Consider the following 22652-nt stretch of genomic DNA (forward strand, 5'->3'; position numbering starts at 1 on the left):
TCGAAGATTCTATTCCACCCGTTCACAACTGCGTATAACTCCTGGCTTATCGTATTTGATGACTTTCGCATTGTTAACCTCAGTATGCTTCGGAAACATCATCGAGAAAATCACCTATCAATGCCTAAGTGACTGTCTATCATCACCACCATTAAATCCACATGCATGACGAGCATAAATCCTATTACCTCAATAACATATCATCGGGACTTTTTCGAAGATTGCAACATATCATTCAATGCACAACTCCCAATGATCTATTCTCCAATAATATCGCACATCAATCATTCACTTTATTTCGACGACCCTGCTTCAAATCTCCCTCATTCCACATGCGCGTCATGCTCGAGTAAAATATAACTCATCTTCCAGATATTCAAACACATTACTACCGAAGACTACCTCATTCTTACATACGCATAAAATCATAATCAATTCCTCTCGTAAAAACTACGCATATGATGTAAAGTTATAATCTTAGATGACTCCAATTTAAACACATGTTAACTATCTTATGGTCACTTCAAATAAACATGCCTATGCAATAAATAATACGTTGAGGTTCAGTTACGATGACAGTATTCTACTAAATGTAACGATCACGTTTTTGACAATTTATCGCACCTTCAAAATAAAATTACATTATTTCCTATTATTAATGAGTAGGTGTGTATTATTTCCTTTGTTGCGTACTGAATTCTTAAATTTACTCTGCGTTAATATTGATGAATACGTTACGAACGTAGTTTAGGCTACACATTCACTTTCAGGTATAGTTTCTGCTTTATATTTCTATTAGTTTCCGTGTTAGTAACGCCAGGTAATACGTCCTCCCGTCACGTGCACAGTTGTTCAGTTGTTTGATCAATACTCGAGGAGACATCTCAACATGACGCGGAATCTTCCTTAACATCTCCCAACGGAGAATTCTCGCCTGTTTCGTTTGAACCGAGACAAAAATGCTGTGATCTTCAGGTAAAGTGTTGCGTCGCGGCTCTATTCGCGTTAGCCATAAAACCAACTGAAAGAAAAAATCCCAAAATGCTTATGTAGAGGCGTCCGGCTCCATGGCTAAATGGTTAGCGTGCTGGCGTGTGGTCACAGGGGTCCCGGGTTCGATTCCCGGCAGGGTCGGGAATTTTAACCATCATTGGTTAATTTCGCTGACACGGGGGCTGGGTGTATGTGTCGTCTTCATCATCATTTCATCTTCATCACGACGCGCAGGTCACCGACGAGCGTCACATCAAAAGACCTGCATATGGCGAGCCGAACATGTCCTCGGACACTCCCGGCACTAAAAGCCGTACGCCATTTCTTTATGTAGACCCTCTGCGGCTTACTTATATATTAATAATACAAAAATTAATAACCGGTTTCATGCGTATAATAGCACGAAGTCATGTTTTGGACTTACTCCTTTTATTTCTAAATAATTCCGCCACCATGCTCAACAGTTAACATTTAGGCATACTACGGATTAGTCCACCACACTTTCTTAACGGCAACTTTTCTAAATGTCCTTCCTGAAGAGAAGCCGAGCAGCGATTTTTAGGAACAGGTCCTTATTGTTTTAAGAGGAAGTACAACTGGACAACCATCTTCTATGAACATTAATGGTGCTATTGATTTTTGTTTTAAGAGGAAGTACAACTGGACAACTATCCTCTATAAACATTAATGGTGCTATTGATTTTTGTTTTAAGAGGAAGTACAACTGGACAACTATCCTCTATAAACATAAATGGTGCTATTGATTTTTTTTAAGAGGAAGTACAACTGGACAACTATCCTCTATAAACATTAATGGTGCTATTGATTTTTGTTTTAAGAGGAAGTACAACTGGACAACCATCCTCTATAAACATTAATGGTGCTATTGATTTTTGTTTTAAGAGGAAGTACAACTGGACAACTATAAACATTAATGGTGCTATTGATTTTTGTTTTAAGAGGAAGTACAACTGGACAACTATCCTCTATAAACATTAATGGTGCTATTGATTTTTGTTTTAAGAGGAAGTACAACTGGGCAACTATCCTCTATAAACATAAATGGTGCTATTGATTTTTGTTTTAAGAGGAAGTACAACTGGACAACTATCCTCTATAAACATAAATGGTGCTATTGATTTTTGTTTTAAGAGGAAGTACAACTGGACAACTATAAACATTAATGGTGCTATTGATTTTTGTTTTAAGAGGAAGTACAACTGGACAACTATCCTCTATAAACATTAATGGTGCTATTGATTTTTGTTTTAAGAGGAAGTACAACTGGACAACTCTCCTCTATAAGCATTAATGGTGCTATTGATTTTTGTTTTAAGAGGAAGTACAACTGGACAACTCTCCTCTATAAGCATTAATGGTGCTATTGATTTTTATTTTAAGAGGAAATACAAATGGACAACCATCCTCTATTAACACTAATGGTGTTGGTGGTTATTGTTTTAAGAGGAAGTACAACAGGACAACCATCCTCTGGTGATTATTGTTTGAACAGGAAGTACATCTGGACTGCCATCCTCTATTGGCACTAATGGTGGTGGTGATTATTGTTTTAAGGGGAAATACAACTGGACAACCATCCTCTGTTAAAAGTAATGGTGGTAGTGATTATTGTTTTAAGAGGAAGTAAAACTGTAAACCATTCTCTATTAACACGAATGGTGGTGATTATTGTTGTAAGAGGAAGTACAATTGTGCGACCATCTTGTACTAGCACTAATGGTGATGGTGATTATTGTTTTAACAGGAAATAAAACCGGACAACCATCCTGTATTAACAGTAATGCTGGTGGTGATTATTGTTTAAGAGTAAGTACACCTGGACAACCTTGCTCTATGAAGTCCGAAGTCCTGAAACATCGAGAGGCTTCACTTACAACAGAGAAGGTGGGCGGGATGCGCCAGAGTGAACTGAACCCTAAATCTGGAACTGGCAATGGATTGTAGGAAAATTCATCATCCGATTAATACCCAAGACAAGAAAATGTCTTAATAGACAACGTAAATAATTAGAGGATTTTTAACATTATATGTAATCACGGCAAGCTTACTCGTGAAATTCGGAGGATTTTCTTCTTTAGATTTTCATAATTTTATTTAACAAACATGGTTCCATAGCACATCAGTTTATTAGAAAACATCGAATTTTACAATATTTCATCCCATTTTCAGAGGATTTCAGGAGGGAAAGTGGAGGAAATACGCAGAATTTTCCTATTATTATTATTATTATTATTATTATTATTATTATTATTATTATACATAAATACATACATTCATATTCATTATAGCGTTCACTCCCTAAGCCACAATCCTCTGTTAGCTCGTTTAGTTCTTCACCTCTTATCTTTAAATCGTAAGAAACCGAGTCTAACCATCGTCCTCTTGATCTCCCTCTACTTCTCTTGTCCTCCATAACAAAGCCCATTATTCTCCTAGGTAACCTATCCTCCTCCATTCGCCTCAGATGACCCCTCCACCCAAGCCGGTTTAAGCGTACAGCTTCATCCATAGAGTTCATTCCTAACTTTGTCTTTATCTCCTCATTCCAAGTACCATCCTGCCATTGTTCCCACCTGTTTGTTCCAGCCGTCATTCTCGCGACTTTCATGTCCGTTACTTCTAACTTATTTCCTGAGTTCACCCAGCTTTCGCTCCCGTAAAGCAAAGTTGGTCTGAAAACAGACCGATGTAAAGATAGTTTCGTCTGGGAGCTGACTTCCTTCTTACAGAACACTGTTGATAGCAACTGCGAGCTCACTGCATTAGCTTTACTACACCTTGATTCAATCCCACTTACTATATTACCATCCTGGGAGAACATACAACCTAAATACTTGAAATTATCGACCTGTTCCAGCTTTGTATTCCCAACTTAACATTCAATTCTCTTTGATTTCTTACGTACTGACGTCAGTTTCTTTCTTATTTCTTAATTTGTTTAGTTTATCCCTCCAGGGTTGGTTTTCCCCTCGGACTCAGCGAGGGATCCCACTTTTACCGCCTCAAGGGCAGTGTCCTGGTGTCTGAGACTTTGGGTCGGGGGTACAAGTGGGGAGGAGGACCAGTACCTCGCCCAAGCGTCCTCACCTGCTGAACGTCGTTTCAGACCTCGTAGAACTTTTCAAATTTCGTGACAGAGCCGAGAATCGAACCTGGACCTCCGGGAGTGGCAGCTAATCACACTAACCACTACACCAGAAAGGTGAACTATTTATTTATTTATTTATTTATTATTTATTTATTTATTTATTTATTTATTTATTTATTTATTTATTTATTTATTTATTTATTTATTTATTTATTTATTTATTTATTTATTTATTTATTTGTCTTTAGTAGTGGCGAAATTAGGACTCATCGTTCTCTCTTACACTTGACCACATCATTGTATAGAAAAATTATTGGGAATATTATATATAAAAGAAACTCATTTGTAATATAAATTCAATATAAATGCAACATTATTAGTCTTGTAATGGCTAATTTTCATACCATACTGATTGCACCTATTTTCAAGTTCCAAGATATTAGACTGCAGGCTTTCGGCACAATCTGCCATTAAGGTCAAGTCGTGAGCATAGGACAGACTGCCTACTACATTTCCACCTAACTGAATCCATCCCTGCCACTTAATACCTTTCAGCAGATGATCCATGTAAACTACGAACAGCAAAGGTGAAAGATCAGATCCTTGTGAAACCCCTGAAAGTACCCTGAACTAAGAATTCACTATGCCATCAATCTCACTGCAGCCCAAATATCAACATAAATGCCTTGGATTATTTTTAATAGTCCACTTTTAATTCCATAGTCCCCCAGTATGGTGAACATCTTTTCCCTCGGTACTCACAAGGAAAGCCTTTCATCTGTACATCTTCGTAAAAATGCCTTATTCAGCCTAGTTGTGTATTTCGTACCTGTTTTGGGGTGTCAAAGTTTTCTCATTTAAGCACTGCGTAGACAGGAATGAGTGGCGGGAAGCAGATAGAGGTGGCGAAGAGGGAGAGCGTGGCCGGCCACCCCGCCTCTACTTGCTTCCCGTCGCTCACTCCTGTCTACGCGGTGCTTAAATTAGCAAACTTTGACCCCCACCCCCCAAAAAAACCAGCACGGCTAGGCAACTAATTTTGATATAGCTGAATAAAGCATTTCTATTGAAGTCGTTAAAAAATTTCAAAATGGTAGCATATGGAACACGTAAGTTTGAAGCTTTACTGTTGTATGAAGACTATCTATGAACTGAGGAGGCAAAGGTCGACGACTTTTTAGAGTTTTCGGAATAAAGTTTTCTACAAAGGCACCTAATTAGCAAAGCCATAAACAACAAAATACTAGAAGATATTGAAAATTTTGTAGAGTTTCCCACAGATCAGTGTCTCCAGTACAGCAGTTGCTTATTGTTCTTAGATACGTCTCCGTGAGAATGCTTTATTCAGCCTGGTCGTGTATTTCGTACCTGTTCTGGGGTGTCAAAGTTTTCTCATTTAAGCACCGCGTAGACAGGAGTGAGCGACTGGAAGCAGGTTAGAGGTTGTGTGGCCGCAACTTTGCTGTAATTATCCTTAGTTTGGATCTGTGGCGTTGTGTGCTCACCAGCCGCCAGATGGCACTGTGGTCTATGTCTGTGGTAGGTCCGCGCCACTCTCTGTTCGCACCAAGGAAGAACAGCGTTCCGTAACCCGTTGTTTGTGGTCTGAGGGTGTACCCGGAGCGGAAATTCATAGAAGACTTTCAGCACAATACGGCGGGCAATGTTTTGCCACAGCGAAGTGTTTACCAGTGGACTGAACAGTTCAAAAGGGGTTGCACGAGCGTGAAGGATGAGGAAAGTTCCGGGCGTCCATCCGTAGCCGTAACTGATGTCAATATTGAACAAGTGCGTTATACGATCCTGAATAACAGACGTGTGATTGTTGACGACAACACAAACCATCTACACATTAGCCATGGTTCTGCATATGAAATGATGCATAACAGGCTTAACTTTCATTCAGTCTGTTCGAGATGAGTTGCGAAACAACTCATTGAAGAGCAGAAGCGCAATCGTGGGAAATCTGTCAGCACTTATTGAACCGTCATGCTAACGAAGGCGAAACGTTTCTGACACGGATCATCACTGGAGATGAAACATGGGTTCACCACTTCAAACCAGAGAGCAAACGTCAGAGCATTGAATGGAAGCATCCCGGATCTCCAGTCAAAAATAAATTCAAGATTCAACCTTCTGCAGGAGGAGTGATGTCACAGTGTTTTGGGACTCTCAAGGGCGAATCCTGGAACATTATCAGGAAAAGGGGGACACAGTAAATAGTGAACATTGCAGTGATATGCTGGTAAACAAGCTGAAACCTGCAATTCACAACAAGCGCAGAGGTTGATTGTCGGAAGGAGTTCTTTGGTTGCATGACAATGAGCGCCGCCCACACCGCTCAAACTATTCAGATGCTGCGTCTCGAGGTGTTGGGGAATCCTGCGTACAGTCTCGATCTCACCCCGTCGGATTACCATGTGTTTGATCCACTTGAAAATGCTCTAAGCGGCCGTCGATTCAGCGCCGGTGAACAGGTGAAGGAAGCGGTGCATACGTGTCTTGCTGCTCAACCAAAAACCTTTTCTGAAGAGCGTGGACCATGTGCATTGAAAAGCAGTGTTACTATGTTGAAAAATGATATAAAAAGTGTGTACTTTCTTGTAATGATTACATATACTTATTTGCTTGCCCTATTATGCTTCCAACTGTTCTCGTGTAATCGTAGGTGACTATGTTCATGAGTGCAAGACGAGAGTTCGCGCATTGGCAAGGCATTATTATTATTTTCCTCGCAGTAAAAGAATACCCGAAACTCATTCAAGACATATCAACTATCACGCTTTCGCGGTGTTGTAGGAGCCTTCGATTGCACTCATATAAGAATATATTAAATATATTAAATGTTGTGTTGTGGTCATGGAATTCGTTACCTGCGAACATTAGCGTCAATCCCTCTCATCGCAAGTTTCAAGTGGCTTGCCGCGAGCATTTATTAAGTAGATCCCGCTGACTTGCTGGATAATTGTTGAGTGAATGAAGGAATGAATGAGATAAATGAATGAATGGCTCACTGTAGTTGCGTCATTTAAGTTTACTTTATGTCCGACTCGTTGGCTGAACGGTCAGAGTACTGGCCTTCGGTTCAGAGGGTCCCGGATTCGATTCCCGGCCGGATCGGGGATTTCAATCTTAATTGCTTAATTCCAACGGCACGGAGGCTGGGTGTATGTGTTGTCTTCATCATCATTTCATCCTCATCACGCTGCGCAGGTTTCCTACGGGAGTCAAATAGAAAGACCTGCACCTGGCGAGCCGAACCCGTCCTGGGATATCCCGGCACTAAAAGCCATACGACATTTCATTTCAGTGTACTTTATTTTGTGTATTTTAAAATTGAGGATTCTGTATTATTATTATTATTATTATTATTATTATTATTATTATTATTATTATTATTATTATTATTATTATTATTATTATTATTAATATTATTTGTTTCATTTGTGTTTGTAATTATGTAAATGTATACTCTTCTAGTGGTTAAGTGTAAGAGAGGGCCTTGAGCCCTATTTTCGCCACCAATAAAGGCGTTATCTATCTGTCTATAACTGTGCGTTCCTTTGTTTTTCAAGTACATCGAAATGTTTTCAAATTAAATTTATAATAACACTTTTGTTGCCTCTTGCTGCACATGTTTACGTCTTAGCGGTCTCCACTGACCATAACCTACAATAATGTCAACCATTTGTAACAAAATTCAATCCCAATAAACCGCTCTGAGCGCTTTATGTAAAGAAACAAAAGGCGTACACTGCCAAAAGTGTTCAGAAACCTCACGGAAACGTATTAATTTGTCTTTAACAATTATTTCGTGACAAATGTGTTCGTGAAACAGGGGACTTTAAAACAGAATTGTTAAATTAATGACAATATTGTTATTTAACATTTGTTAAGTAAAATTTAACCTACAGTTAAAGAAACGTGGCATTAATTTCTAGAAATGGATTAGTGGGCTAAAAGGATTCCTGAATTTTCTGTAAAGATGGAAGTCAGAAGATACATTTACAATTTGCGCCAATCTCTTTAAAACCAATGTAATGCTTCTCCAGAAAATGTTGCACAATCCCCTTTTTCGAATCTCGGATAGAGCCAGGAATACAAAAGTACATAGGATTCTGTGAAGTTGACAGTCCATAAAATAACGTTGCATGCCATTAGAGACATGATTCTTTTCGCATTTTCACAAAAAATCAATTGAAGGGATTTTGAGATCTCTTAACGAATCATTTCATACTGGTTAAGAACGCATATGGCAAGCAAAGAAGTACAAGAACAACTCGATGCACTGAACAAGAAAATTTGAAAGGATGGTATGAAAATCAGTGCAGACAAAAGCGAGAAGATGGTGATGTCAAGAGGTGAAAGACATGGTGGAAATTGGTGCCAAAATTTACAGTTTCAAATACTTCGGGAGAAAATTACTGCAGAGCACAAGACTGGGCAATGCATTTCACCAGAGTGTAAGAAACCTTGTCTGGAATAAGCAAAAAATGCATTATGCACCTGGACAATGACAAGTTGGGAGGCGAAAAGAAATACCTAAGAAGTATGATAGAAAATACATATGAGAAAGGAGGTGAGAATGGAAAACCTAAATTAAAGAATTGATAGGAGTAAACTAAGATGGTTTGGACATGTAAAGAAGGAGGAATAAAGAATACCAAAACAGATGATGGAGAGTTCGTGGGAAACAGAGTGAGAGGGAGACATCGAACAAGTGGAGTTGAACTGGCACAAAATAATGGAAGAGGAATAGTGGAAGGAGAGAAGAAGGTGGAGAAGTGCCATAAATGCCCCGAGCTGGCAGAAGCTGCATAAGGGGAAAGGATAATGATGATGATGATTGTGGTAAAAGAGAGAGAGAGATTTTATTTTTGCGAATGGCAGCGAATTAAAGCGATAGGAATAGTTTAAAGCGAGGTATACCTGCGTATCATGCGATAAGCTGGAAACAGCAGCAAAATTCTTCGAAGAGAAAGGAAAAACAGAATACTTTATTCTTCTCCTTCTTCTTCCTAGCGACACAGCATTCTCCATTTGGTCCTCTTCAGGTCTTAGGACGGGCGCGTGGTCGACCTTCTCCTGGGTTGTTCTGGACAGCTGATCGTCTCTTCTCATGACAAATCCATAATATCTACTCCGTTATTGGTGCAGCTCCAATCCATTGTCTGACAAGGTCATTTCTGATGTGGTCAGAACAACGAATGTAGCATTTTCATTTCCATTGTCTGACCATCCATCCATACCTTACATCACAGCCTGCACGGTTGTTAGGTAACATACCTTACACCACAGCCTGCACTGTTGCTAGGTAACATACCTTACACCACAGCCTGCACTGTTGCTAGGTAACATACCTTACATCACAGCCTGCACGGTTGTTAGGTAACATACCTTACACCACAGCCTGCACTGTTGCTAGGTAACATACCTTACACCACAGCCTGCACTGTTGCTAGGTAACATACCTTACACCACAGCCTGCACTGTTGCTAGGTAACATACCTTACACCACAGCCTGCACTGTTGCTAGGTAACATACCTTACACCACAGCCTGCACTGTTGCTAGGTAACATACCTTACATCACAGCCTGCACTGTTGCTAGGTAACATACCTTACACGACAGCCTGCACTGTTGCTAGGTAACATACCTTACATCACAGCCTGCACTGTTGCTAGGTAACATACCTTACACCACAGCCTGCACGGTTGCTAGGTAACATACCTTACATCACAGCCTGCACTGTTGCTAGGTAACATACCTTACACCACAGCCTGCACTGTTGCTAGGTAACATACCTTACATCACAATCTGCACTGTTGCTAGGTAACATACCTTACACCACAGCCTGCACTGTTGCTAGGTAACATACCTTACATCACAATCTGCACTGTTGCTACAATAACACTTCCATTACACATTTTATGACGGCGAATTTTCAGATGAATCTCAGCAGTAACAAACACATTTATGTGAAAAATCGTGCCTGTACATCTAATCAAATACCAGTATATGGCGGCTGTAAACAGCATTTTTGTACAGTGCTGGTCAGGAAATCTTTTAAATAAAGGGATGTGTGGAACGTTAAGTACTGTTTATAGAAGTGGAAGTACGTGAAAAAGAAAATGCGAAGATACAGTCTTCTTCTTCCTTTTTAAGTGCCACACCGGTCTCCCAGACGTTGGCGAACGCCGTGGAGAAAGCCCTCCTTTCTTTAGGCAACTTGAAGACTTGCTCGGTGTTGTTGATGCAAGTTCACTCTTTGATGTTTTGGAGACATGACATATTTCCTTGTAATATGAAGTGCACTTTCTACCTCGTGGAACAAGTCCTGGCAGCTCACGCTCAGCTCCATTATTGTTTACGGTAGGAAAGTATTTTATAAGCAACGTGGAAAAATATTAATTAATTTTTCAATGTGATTTAAGTAAAAATATGTGGGTGGATGGTCTTGGTTTGAATCCCAGCCGAGTCGTGGATTTTCACATTACTCTGCAGAAACACGCAATAGTGAATACATCTTCCCTCTTGGGGTCGAGTCGGGAAAGGCATCCCGTCGCAAAAGTGCCGCCCCCAGGGTAATAGGGAAGAGGCTGGAAAGAAGAAGAAGAATGTGTTTGTGATGTTATTTTATATTAGTTAATACAGAATGTTGATATTATGTTATATACATTGCCACATTATTGAATACTGCAATAGCCGTCCTTGAAAGGAACATAGGTATTTAAAAGTTAAATTGTAGGCACCTTCGCCTAAACTGCCATGTAATCCAGTGTAAATAAAGTTCATTGCCTAGTGCTTTATTCCCCGACTTTACATACCGATTTTCTTTCAATTATCTTCACCCATTTTCTCGTGGCTCGGCATTGATATGGACTTAACAACATTTCGATTTTTGTTGTGGCTCCGGCGGCAGCGCGCCGGCCTCTCACCGCTGGATAGCGGTTCATATCCCGGTCACTCCTTGGGAGATTTGTGCTGGACAAAGCGGAGGAAGGAAAGGTTTTTCTCCGGGTACTCCGGTTTTCCCTGTCATCTTTCATTCCAGCAACACTCTCCAATATCATTTCATTTCATTTCATTTCATTAATCATTGCCCCAGATGAGTGCGACAGGCTTCGGCAGCCGGCACATTTGCTATCCTCGCCGCTAGATGGGACATTCCTGGCCCGGTCGAATGACTGGAAACAGGCTGTGGATTTTCATTTTCATAACTTTGCCTATGTAGTATTTATAGATAGGACCACGAATAACACTGATTTTTGAGAATTTTATTTTAGGGCTAAACTACCACTCCACTCCGTGTGAATAAAATTTTTTATAGGCTAGATTGTAGCGACTTACACATCCACTTTACGTCCCGATTTTCATTAAATTATCTTCAGCCATTTTCTCGTCATGCTTGTACATACAGAAATGACGACAAATTAAAATGTGCATTTCCTTGTTACTGCCGATACAGAAATACCATTCTCTTTATCCGGCTGCATGGCTAAATGGTTGGCAAGCTAAATGGTTTCGAACGCCGCCGTCGGCAGCCCTGATAAATATTTTCCGTGGTTTTCCATTTTCACAACACTCAAATGCTGGGGCTGTACCTTAATTAAGGCCACCGCCGCCTCCTTCATCCCGTAAGAGGAAGTACAACTAGGCAACCCTCCTCTATATAACTCTAATCAGAGAGAAGGAATCCAACACTTAAAAAAAAATCAAGGTAACTGCCAAAGAAAGGCAAGGGTCACGAAGGGCGTGAAAATAATGGCTCTCTAGGTTTCGAGTGCTCTAATACCGTCGGGGTCGGAAAAGAACAAGACTTGACTAAGGGAGGTCAGATAGGATAGATGAAAGTGAGGAGCCTGGTACAAGTAAGTGAAAACAATGCCAGGACTCACGTAAGGGCCTCGCGGTCGCCAACTCACGCTCACAAGTTCAGAGCACCTAGGGTCGCTTTTAGTCACCTCTTACGACATGCAGGGGATACCGTGCGTATTATTCTACCGCCCCACCCTCAGGAGGTGCATGGTTCGATTCCCGACGGGGTCGGGGATTTTAATCTTAATTGGTTAATTTGTCTGGCTCGGGAAATTGATGTGTTTACCGTCTTTATAGTTAGAAATCATCTCACGAAGGCACCATCTTGACAGACATGTAGGTCGCCTATAGGACCTGCAGCAGGCCTCTGTATTCTAACTTACAGAATGACATGCTGACTATATTACTAAAACAGTAGTAATTAAACAACCTGAAATTATTTTTTTATGCTTATTTCTTGGTTAACACCGAATTATATTATTTATACTGTCACCAACGACTTTGAAAGAATTATGCAACTCTAATCAATTACGGCACTGACTTGCATATTCATACATCCGTGGAATTATATGAGTAGTTCCTTAATTAGAGCTAATCTCTAAACGCGTCTTAGTGAAAGTGTGGTCTTGCAGTAGGCTGGTAGGGGATGCCAGCCGGGGACTGGATCGAATGGAAATTTCTTATGCGAAAATCCAGACCGGTTGGTTGGTAAGTTGACGCACGCGAAGGTGACAGACGGTCACATCCTCCTGCATCTAGCCAAGCAAAGAGGAGAAGTAGGAGGAGAGGCAGTGGTGCTAGTGGTGGTGCTGTGTCTTGCTTCTTTCTTTCATTCCTCTTTTGTTTTCTCTTTTCTTGTCTTCTTCACATGCAGTGTTGTAAGTGGTGCTGCAGTTTCGTTGCATCAGCCATGGTGGAATTGCGAACCTCCCACAAAATAGTCTGCTTGCTTCTACTTACAGTGCCTAGGTAAGTGTTATCTATAATATTATTAATCCATACTGAACATTTTAAGTACTTCATTAATTATAATTAAGCACAATATTTACTCTAGGTATCGTTGTTGTCGTATATAATATTATACACCGGTGTACTCCTTCCTGGCGAGGAATAATCAAAGAGAAGACAAGAGTGAGAGAGCACGAGAATGGGAGTGCATTGCCCATTTCAGTGACGACAAAACAGTCGCAGGCGTCTCATTGGTCGACACGGCTTACTCATAATAAAAGTGCAAAGCAACAATATGAAGGAAGGCAATCTACATTTTCGAACAAAACTGTGGATACAGGCATTTTATATATTGTTAAGTACAAGCTCACTTCACGTGTTTGTCCGTCCAGTCTTGCAAGCAGCGAAGACGAGCAGCTATGGGTTGTTTTTTCTTTGTCTTGTATGAAGATTTCTCTCTCACTCACTTAGCCTCGTTTAGATCTTCTCTTTCTCTCACTCCTTTGCTCTTCTTTTTTCTTTTCTAGTTAAATCGTTGTTCCACACAAGGTCAGGCAGTATCAAGGTTATGTGGCGTGTGCTAAATGCCTCTTCTGTCACTCAGTTCTGGACTTACTATGTTGTCATTTATCATTCGGAAATGCATTATACTTTCTTTCGAAGAACGTGTTACATTGTGTATCATTCATAACTTTTAGCTAGAGATATTGTTCCATGTCCTGAGGTTGTGTGTGTAAGGCAAGCTAACGGTCTGTAATCAGAATTCAGAAACTACGATCGATGGTAGCTTCATCTCTGTAATCATACGCTCTTCCTTTCTTTTCTTTTTTCAATGTGTTACTAAGGATCAAGTCTCATTCTATTTCCATTTAAATGCCTTTCAGAAGTAGTATCGGTACCGGGAATCTTTCGACAGAGATACCATAGCACTGCCAGGGTAGGTAACTGTTGTTTATCACAGTGACGAACTTACGTTACTTATTGTATCAGTTCGCGCTGTTACTGACCTACCGTATCAAAACCGTTCTTGTCAGTGGATCTGTTTTCGGTTGGCGAATTGATTTCAAGGATGTTAGTAGCACCTGTACTGCCGTTGTTTCAAGAAAATGCATCCTCTCTTTCCCAGTTTATTGGGGTCAGCATTTGGTGTGAAACTGACCTAGTTTTACGGCCGTATGCCCTATATGCAGGGAAGCATTAGTGTGATGCTTGGTGATGAAGATACGTGTGTTAGTACAAACACCCAGTTCCCGAGCCCCTGTGTCTGGGGGCAGTAGAATAACACCCACGCTATCCTCTGCGTGTCATAAGAGGCAACTACTCTGAACTTGGGAGCGTGGGATGGCGATCACGGGGCTGTTAGCTGAGTCCTGGCATTGCTTCCACTTACTTACGCCAAGCTCCTCACTTTCATCTTCCTATCCAACCTCCGTTGGTCATCTCTTGGTCTTTTCCGAACCCGATGATATTCCAGGCTTAGGGAGTCTTTTATTTTCACGCCCTTCGTGGCCCTTTTCTTTCCGTGGCCGACACCTTCATTTGTCGAAGTGTCGGATCCCTTCCATTTTTCTCTCTGATCAGTGTTATATAGAGGATGCTTGCCTAGTTGTACTTCCTCTTAAAACAATAATCACTACCACAACTTCCACCACAACCATTATTATTATTATTATTATTATTATTATTATCATTATTATAATTATTTATGTAGTAAGTCATGTACATATTGTGAATAGTATATATTTGTAAGTCTGAGTTAAGAAGCACTTTCGTGTGCATTTGGAGCTTTTTCGAAGAATAAATATGTTGGCTAGGAAAAAAAGAAGGGAATGGCAGGACCACGAAGGGCGTGAACTGCCCAGTGTTCGTAAATCTAATCGGAAAAGAAGAAGAGTTGAGCAAGGTAGGTCGGACAGAAAGTGGAAGCAATGACAAGAGATACCTGGGATATTTTATGTGCTCCACCCCCAATGGAAGAACGTTTCGTCATAAGAAATTTAAGGAAAGAGGCGCAGAGGTAGAAGAAGGCACAGCGTTGAAGAGAAATTCAAACAAACAAGCGATAGATTGCTGTGCGCTCTGCTACGGAAGGTCGTATCCACTGTCAACAGTTGCGTGTCGCTTTGAATAGTAATTTTACCATCATTGTGCTCACGATACGACAGTGCTGCCAAACTTACAGACAGATAATTGGTTCCATGCTTGGAAGAAGACAGACGAGCAATAACGTACTTCTGTTAGTGGTGGGAAGTCGTCTTTCTGTCTGTGTCAATCTGATACGCCCCGTGTGGGGTTCAGTTTAATGTCTGTTTGTCACAGAATCACGGGAGACATGAAACAAGGTATTGACGAGGAGGAGGCCTCTAATAAGGTCTAAATCGTACAAGTCGATGTTTCACTTTTTTGATAGGTTTTACACAAGAAACGCTCACGACAAAATTGATTTAGATTTTCACCTACAGTTCCAACATTTTTGCATTTTAAAATGAGGCAAATACCAGTGTCGGCCGTCTGAGCCGCTAGGGAGCTCATGTCGGGAAAATTTTAAATTCTCTGTACATCTATCTGTACTTCTGGAATATTTATTTACTTATTATTTCTTTCTTTCTTAATCTGTTTATCCCGTAGGGTTGGTTTTTCCCTCGGACTTAGCGAGGGATCCCACCTGTACCGCCTCAAGGGCAGTGTCCTGGAGCGTGACATTCTGGGTCAGGGGATACAGCTGGGAAGGAGGATCAGTACCTCGCCAAGGCGGCTTCACCTGTTATGCTGAATAGGAGCCTTGGGGGGGGGGATGGGGAGATTGGAAGGGATAGAGAAGGAAGAAGGAAGGAAGGAAGGAAGGAAGGAAGGAAGGAAGGAAGGAAGGAAGGAAGGAAGGAAGGAAGGAAGGAAGCGGCTGTTGCCTTAAGTTAGGTTCCGTCCCGGCAGTTGCTTGGAAGGGAAGTGGCAACCCACCTACATCATATGGCCAATATGCGACGACGGCTTCGCTAATAGAAACGTATTTTCTTTTAAAAAGTGCAAATGTCGTGGTCGTGAGAGGTTCATTGTACTTTTTCCTCTAAGGAAGACATAACAGTCTAAACCTGGTGCCAATTTATCTTTTTTTTAAATTCAATATCGCTGTAAATGACAGACTGAATTAGGAATAGATGAAGAGCAAATTTTTGGTGTAGTGGTTAGTGTGATTAGCTGCCATCCCCGGAGGTCCACGAAATTTGAAACGTGGTACGAGGATTGCAACGGGGCCCACTGCGTTGCGGGAGGTCAGCTGAGTAGAGGGTGTTTCGATTCCCACCTCAGCCATCCTCGAAGTGGTTTTCCACTTCTCGAAGCAAATACCGGGATGGTACCTAACTTAAGGCCACGGTCGCTTCCTTCCCTCTTCCTTGTCTATCCCTTTCAGTGTTCCCATCCCCCAGCAAGGCCTCTCTTCACGATAGCAGGTGAGGACGCCCGGGCGAGGTACTGGTCCTCATCCCCGGTTGTATCCTCCAACCCAAAGTCTCACTCCCCAGGACACTGCCCTTGAGGCGCGATCCCTCGCTGACTCCGAGGAAAATCCGACTCTGGAGGGTAAACGGATTAAGAGAGAAAGAAAGAAGGAAAAAAGACAAACATATGTTATGTTAATTTGTAAGGTAATGTAAATACAAACAAAAAGTGTGATTAAAACTAAATCTTGATAAATTAAAACTTTAATATTACGGAATCTCCTGTTTACATTATGTATTTTTCTAACTTTTCATCATGTGTCGCAGCTTCTTTAAGCTCAGTGTAGGCGCAACTTTCTTTTGAATATAAAGCACACTCTCGATTACCTGGACTAATCACGGGACGAATTCACTTGCATAATTAAAAATACGAATAATACAATTTTGTGCATCTTTTAATAATACAGGATAAGCAATACTCTCCCCCTGTGGGTGGCGGCGACTAAAAGCGGACACAGCGGCTCTGACTTGGGGAGCGTGGATTGGCGACTACGGGGCCCTTAGGTCTTTCTGTGCCAGGCTCCTCACTTTCATCTATGCTGTTTGTTGTATGTCCGGCGCTCCCTTCTCGCCCCGCCAGCCAGCTGCACGCGCGCCTGTGTATCATTCTGCTAGCTTCGACGCGCAGCCCTCAGTGCGCGTGCCTGACCATCGAGTGTACTATAAATAGGAGCTCCCGGCCTGCTCACTTGCCCACTTGCCCCGGTGTCCAGCTCCAGAATACACCCTACGTCGAGCACGGAGGCTACTCCTCTTGAAAATGTGCTTCGACCAGGTGGACTGAATTTCTGGCAGTGCGAGGTTTCACCTCTGGTCACCGCTCCCTTACCTGTTTCCGCTGCCTATGTTCCGTAATTCTTTTACAAGCCATTTTCATTCCCTAACTTATGCAAGCTCCCTTAGTTTCGCTAGGTGGAATTTCTTCAATCAATTGAACTTGCTTTTTAGGAATTCAGGCACTTCAACAAACAAGGACTCTCATGAACATTTATGTTAGTGTGCCAGATAGTTCTCGACTATCAACGTGTCAATTCACAAAGACTATCTTTTCAAGATAGAAGTGTATATAAAGACTGCAAACCTGTACATATTGTATAAAGACAGACTTTTCTCAAGATTCAATATTCCTTTTGCTTCAAAATAAATTTCAGTTATTTGTGTAAATATCATAAAGTGAAGCAATAAAAGTTGTGTTTTGTAAACTTCAACCTTGGTTACAACACTGTTCGACCTCACTTGGTCGATTCTTGTTATTTTCCGACCCCGACGGTATTAGAGCACTCGAGGCATAGGGAGTCTTTCATTTTCATGCTCTTCGTGGCCCTTGATTTTCATTGGCAGATACTTTCATTTTTCCCTCTCATTAGTGTTGTATAGAGGATGGTTGCCTAGTTGTACTTCCTTTTAAACCAATAATCACCACGTCTCAACATGTAAGGGAACGTCAAGAAAACGGGGTAGCTTTTGGATCGGAAGAGGATTTAATTGAGGGAGGAAGTATTACAGTGAGCAGCGTAACGTAAGTAAGAACAAACCATCTGAGATTCAGCTCTGTTCCTCGTCGTCGCTGCTAAAATATTCCTAATTGAGAACTTCTGCGAGTGCCACAGCGTGTACTCTTTCCACTATCACAGCTATTTCAGACGTCACTAAACCAGAAATTACGGCGCGATAGTTTCCGGTTGCGATGAAGCAGTCTGCTAGGGAGTGGTTGTGTAAGGGACGGACAGATTCTCTGATACAGAAACCAAAGAGATATTCAGAAAGTTTTCAATCTGGCGGGGGCAAAAGGCTGTTCGTATCGTCATTTAGAATGCCTGAAAGGTATGCACAGCCCCTTAACAGCGTGGACGGACAAGTTGCCGGCTTAGCTCCTAGACATTTCAATGCAAGGACACCTGTGTTATCACTGCTGTAGAGCGGGTTGCGTTAACGGCGGGGACGGACAAGTTGCCGGCTTAACTCCTATTATAGACATTCCAGTGCAAGGATATCTGTGTTATCACTGCTGTAGAGCGGGTTGCGTTAACGGCGTGGAGGGGCAAGTTGCCGGCGTAACTCCTAGACATTCCAGTGCAAGGACACCTGTGTTATCACTGCTGTAGAGCTGGTTGCGTTAACGGCGTGGACGGACAAGTTGCCGTCTTAACTCCTAGACATTCCAGTGCAGGGACACCTGTGTTATCACTGCTGTAGACCGGGTTGAGGTCTTCCCAGCCGTATGTTTTACTATCCGAACGAAGTTATGTCCCCACCAGACAGAAGACACAGTCCTCAATAAAAGGTATACCAGTGAAATATCTGTCTAATATAATACTCAATTTAATCTCTTCAAATTAAGAAATATCCAGCAAGGCTTTTTAGAAATCTTTAGTTTCTGCAGCCGTTCAATTAATTACGGTAACTACTACTGCGTCTCCTGTAGTGGCATTTCGTCATGTCTCCTTGTGTGTAGATTACTTTTCTGTCACATCATCGGAGCATTCTGCATATCCAGTTACACATAGGAGGCACCAATGGCTTACAGAAAAAGCTATTTATAGGCATATACTTCAAAATATGATGTCTCACAATATTCCTGTTGTCATTGCTATTATATTTTGTTATTGTTAGCGTTATTAGTTGCCGTCCTCAGAGGCTCGGGTCAGAATCCCGGTAAAAAACTGACTAATCACGGGACGAATTCACTTGCATAATTAGAAACACGAATAATACAATTTTGTGCATCTTTCAGTAATACAGGATAAGCAATACTCTCCCCCTATGGGTGGTGGCGACTAAAAGCGCACACAGCGACTCTGACCTGGGGAGCGTGAATAGGCGACTACGGGGCCCTTAGGTCTTACTGTGCCAGGCTCCTCACTTTCATCTATGCTGTCCAACCTCCCTAGGTCAACTCTTGTTCTTTGCTGACCCCGACGGTAGTATGTTTGTGAGGCGTAGAGAGTCTTTCATTTTCACGCCTTCATGGCCCTTGTCTTTCTTTGGCCGATAGCATCATTTTTCGAAGTGTCGGATCCCTAATTTTTTTTCTCTCTGGTTCGTGTTTTATAGAGCATGGTTGCCTAGTTCTTCCTCTTAAAATAATAATCACCACCATCACCACCTCACAGTCATATAAATTAATCAGCAGCAGGTAATCCCGTCAAGTGGTCTTAGTGTTAGGTGAGGAAGTGGTATCTCTGACACTGATACGCAAGGCAATTCAAAAGTCTGGAACACGTCACAGCAAAAGAACTGCTATACATAGAGGATCGTTGAACACGAATAGAAAGGGGTTAACCAGAAAGGGTATCACAGCAGTGAAAGGGGGACAAGTACTTATATTACTTTTATATTTGTTTTAAATGTTTTAATTATTCTTTCTTTTGCTGGGGCTGTACCTTAATTAAGGCCACGGCCGCTTCCTTCCAACTCCTAGGCCTTTCCTATCCCATCGTCGCCATAAGACCTATCTGTGTCGGTGCGACGTAAAGCCCCTAGCAAAAAAATATTCTTTCTTTCTTTCTATCTTTCTTTAATTCATATTTCGTATCGTATCGTAATCTGTTTACCCTCCAGGGTCGTTTTTTTTCCCTCGGACTCAGCGAGGGATACCACCTCTACCGCCTCAAGGGCAGTGTCCTGGAGCTCCAGACTCTGGGTCGGGGATACAACTGGGGATGATGACCAGTACCTCCCCAGGCGGCCTCACCTGCTATGCTGGACAGGGGCCTTGTGGGGGGATGGGGAAAGGTAGGAAGGGATAGACAAGGAAGAGGGAAGGAAGCGGCCGTGGCCTTAAGTTGGGTACCATCCCGGCATTTGCCTGGAGGAGAAGTGGGAAACCACGGAAAACCACTTCCAGGATGGCTGAGGTGAGAATCGAACCCACCTCTACTCAGTTGACCTCCCGAGGCTGAGTGGATCCCGTTCCAGCCCTTGTACCACTTTTCAAATTTCGTGGCAGAGTCGGGAATCGAATCCGGGCCTCCGGGAGTAGCAGCTAATCACACTAACCACTACGCCACAGAGACGGACTAATTCATATTTACCCAGTATTAATTTCAGATACTAAAATTTTAGGGTATACGAGGTTTCGCTGTACCAGCAACAAAACCTGAAGCGTATTTTGTTTAACTCACTCTTATATTTTATTTAGAGGAAACATATAACACATTACATAGATAAAGACATATATCAGTCAAGGTACATTTCAAGTCAATGGCACTGGGAGCCTTTTTCGGTCACCGACAGGAGCAATCATATTCAGAGAGAGTGAGTGCGTGTGTGATGCCCAGCCAAATCTGCTGCACGCACAGATCTGAAATTTTTAACTTACGTGGGCATCACGCGTGGCTGTGTCAAAGAACAATTTCTTTTCTCTGCAAAAAATGAAGCTGTCATCGTCATCAACAAGCAACTTTTACAAGAATTATGCGGTGTTCTACAAATTTACAACTCTGTCGATACGACTTATGATACAGATGAGGCTGTTAACTACAGGAGCTAGAGTACACTCGACCATCTTGTAGCGGATTATCGTTCTTAGGAATATGAATTATCCTTCGCTCTGCAATGGAACACGACTCTCAATCTGGAAACTGATGCCGAATGTTACTGAAGCCGCTATCATGACTGGACATGCTGAGGACGAAGTAGTATTGTTTCCTCGGATTCAAATCATCCCTTCGGACATTCCGTTTCAATTGAGACGTATGAACTTCCCCGTTTGTTTCAGTTTTGCTGTGCGCATCAAAAGGCACGCTGACAATCCCTTAAAGTTGTATGACTCGATCTTCGGAAACGGCGTTTCTCTCAAGGCACCGGTAAGTGGGTTGTTCAAGAGTTGGAAAGGCATATATTAGCTCCAAATGGAAGGACACTTAATACAGTTTATCTGGAAGCTCTATAAGGAAAAAATTACTTTGTTGTATATAATATGTTCTTGTCTGTTGTCTTAATTTTATTTGCACCATCCAACAACCCGGTACGTCAGTCGTACGACCAGAAGCTCTGTACGTCATGGAGTGTCTTTCATTGAACAGAAGAGGTGTGAAGAATTCCGTAGACGGTAGTAGACGAGCTCTACTAACATATAGAGAGGCTCTCTGATTGTGCTAGGGAAAGGAGAGAAGCTTACTATGGCCATACAGTAAGACTGCCTTCAAAAAGACTGACCAGTTGCCTGTTCATCTTCTGGCTGAACAAGAAGATTCGTACCACTTGGCTGACAGAAACTGAGGAGGACAATCTTCAAGGTAGACGGTCTGTACGACATGCCCTGAAAGAAGTCCATGGATTTCAGGAAAATTCCAGAAGAAAGGTATCCCCTGGACAGATGAAAGAAATGAGTTACACCAGCAGAAAATGCACCAATACTGGGCAATACTAACAGTTTAACAAGCGTGGTCAACAGTCTGCCCATTTGAAGAAGAAGAAGAAGAAGAAGAAGAAGAAGAAGAAACACGGGTGCAGCTGCGCGTACATGCTAGTAATAATGTAAAGAAACAGCTCAGCGCTTGAGGCCCACATGCTGTGATCATTATAAAGAAAATGACGAAGGAAATGGAATGAGTAAGGAATTCGTTATGTTAGAAAATATGAACCAAGTAAAACACGAAAGCGCGGCACAAGAAGAGGAAGTAGAAATAATAGGAAGAAGTGGAGGGATAATTTTTTCTTGTATAATAAATCTTGTAGAATCCCGATTGAAACTCGACCAGATACATGGCGATTCCATTCATAGCTGTTACGTGTTAATATCAGCCGATCTCCGGCCATACCAATTACCTCTGTTGGTAATAACACATCTCATGGAATGCCTGGGGTCTTTCTAATTAACCTCCAGAACGTCTCCACCACGCCTCCCCAAGCATTTATTATTATTATTATATTCTTATTTTCGACTCATAGATCACTCGGGCTGATACGCGTGGAATACACGAATATTTGGATTTCCAGTTTTCTGTTGTACCCTCTGATTATAGTGGACCAGAGAAAAATGGACGACTTAAAAGCTCTCTACTCCTCCTATTAGCGAGCAGCGGAGAATGTGTGTGTAACTTTCCAGAATTTCAGTCTTCTTCTTCTTCTCCAATTCGAACTGTTTCTGGGCTTTGATCATCGTCCTTCATCCTTTCACTCTGCAGTCGTAACATACATCTTTCAGCGTTCAGTCTGCAAGCCTCTGTGAATTTACTAAACTTATTTTTTGTTGCTATTTGCTTTACGTCGCACCGACACAGATAGGTCTTATGGCGACGATGGGATAGGAAAGTCCTAGGAATTGGAAGGAAGCGGCTGTG

General features: G+C 41.8%; 1 protein-coding gene across 2 annotated transcripts in view; it reads left to right on the top strand.

The window, feature by feature from the left end:
* Positions 1-22652, top strand: part of LOC136882444 (uncharacterized) — a 433191-nt gene that overhangs the window by 27438 nt on the left and 383101 nt on the right. Inside the window, exon 1 of one of the 2 annotated variants that reach the window (XM_067155095.2) lies at positions 12718-12889. The exons of the other annotated variant lie outside the window; for it this stretch is intronic. The gene's annotated coding sequence lies outside the window, so the exon portion shown is untranslated. Of the gene's footprint in view, positions 1-12717; positions 12890-22652 lie in introns of those variants that run through there. 2 annotated transcript variants of the gene reach the window in all.

The sequence above is a fragment of the Anabrus simplex genome, chromosome 10, assembly GCF_040414725.1.
Source record: "Anabrus simplex isolate iqAnaSimp1 chromosome 10, ASM4041472v1, whole genome shotgun sequence".
Classification (NCBI taxonomy): Eukaryota; Metazoa; Arthropoda; class Insecta; order Orthoptera; family Tettigoniidae; genus Anabrus; species Anabrus simplex.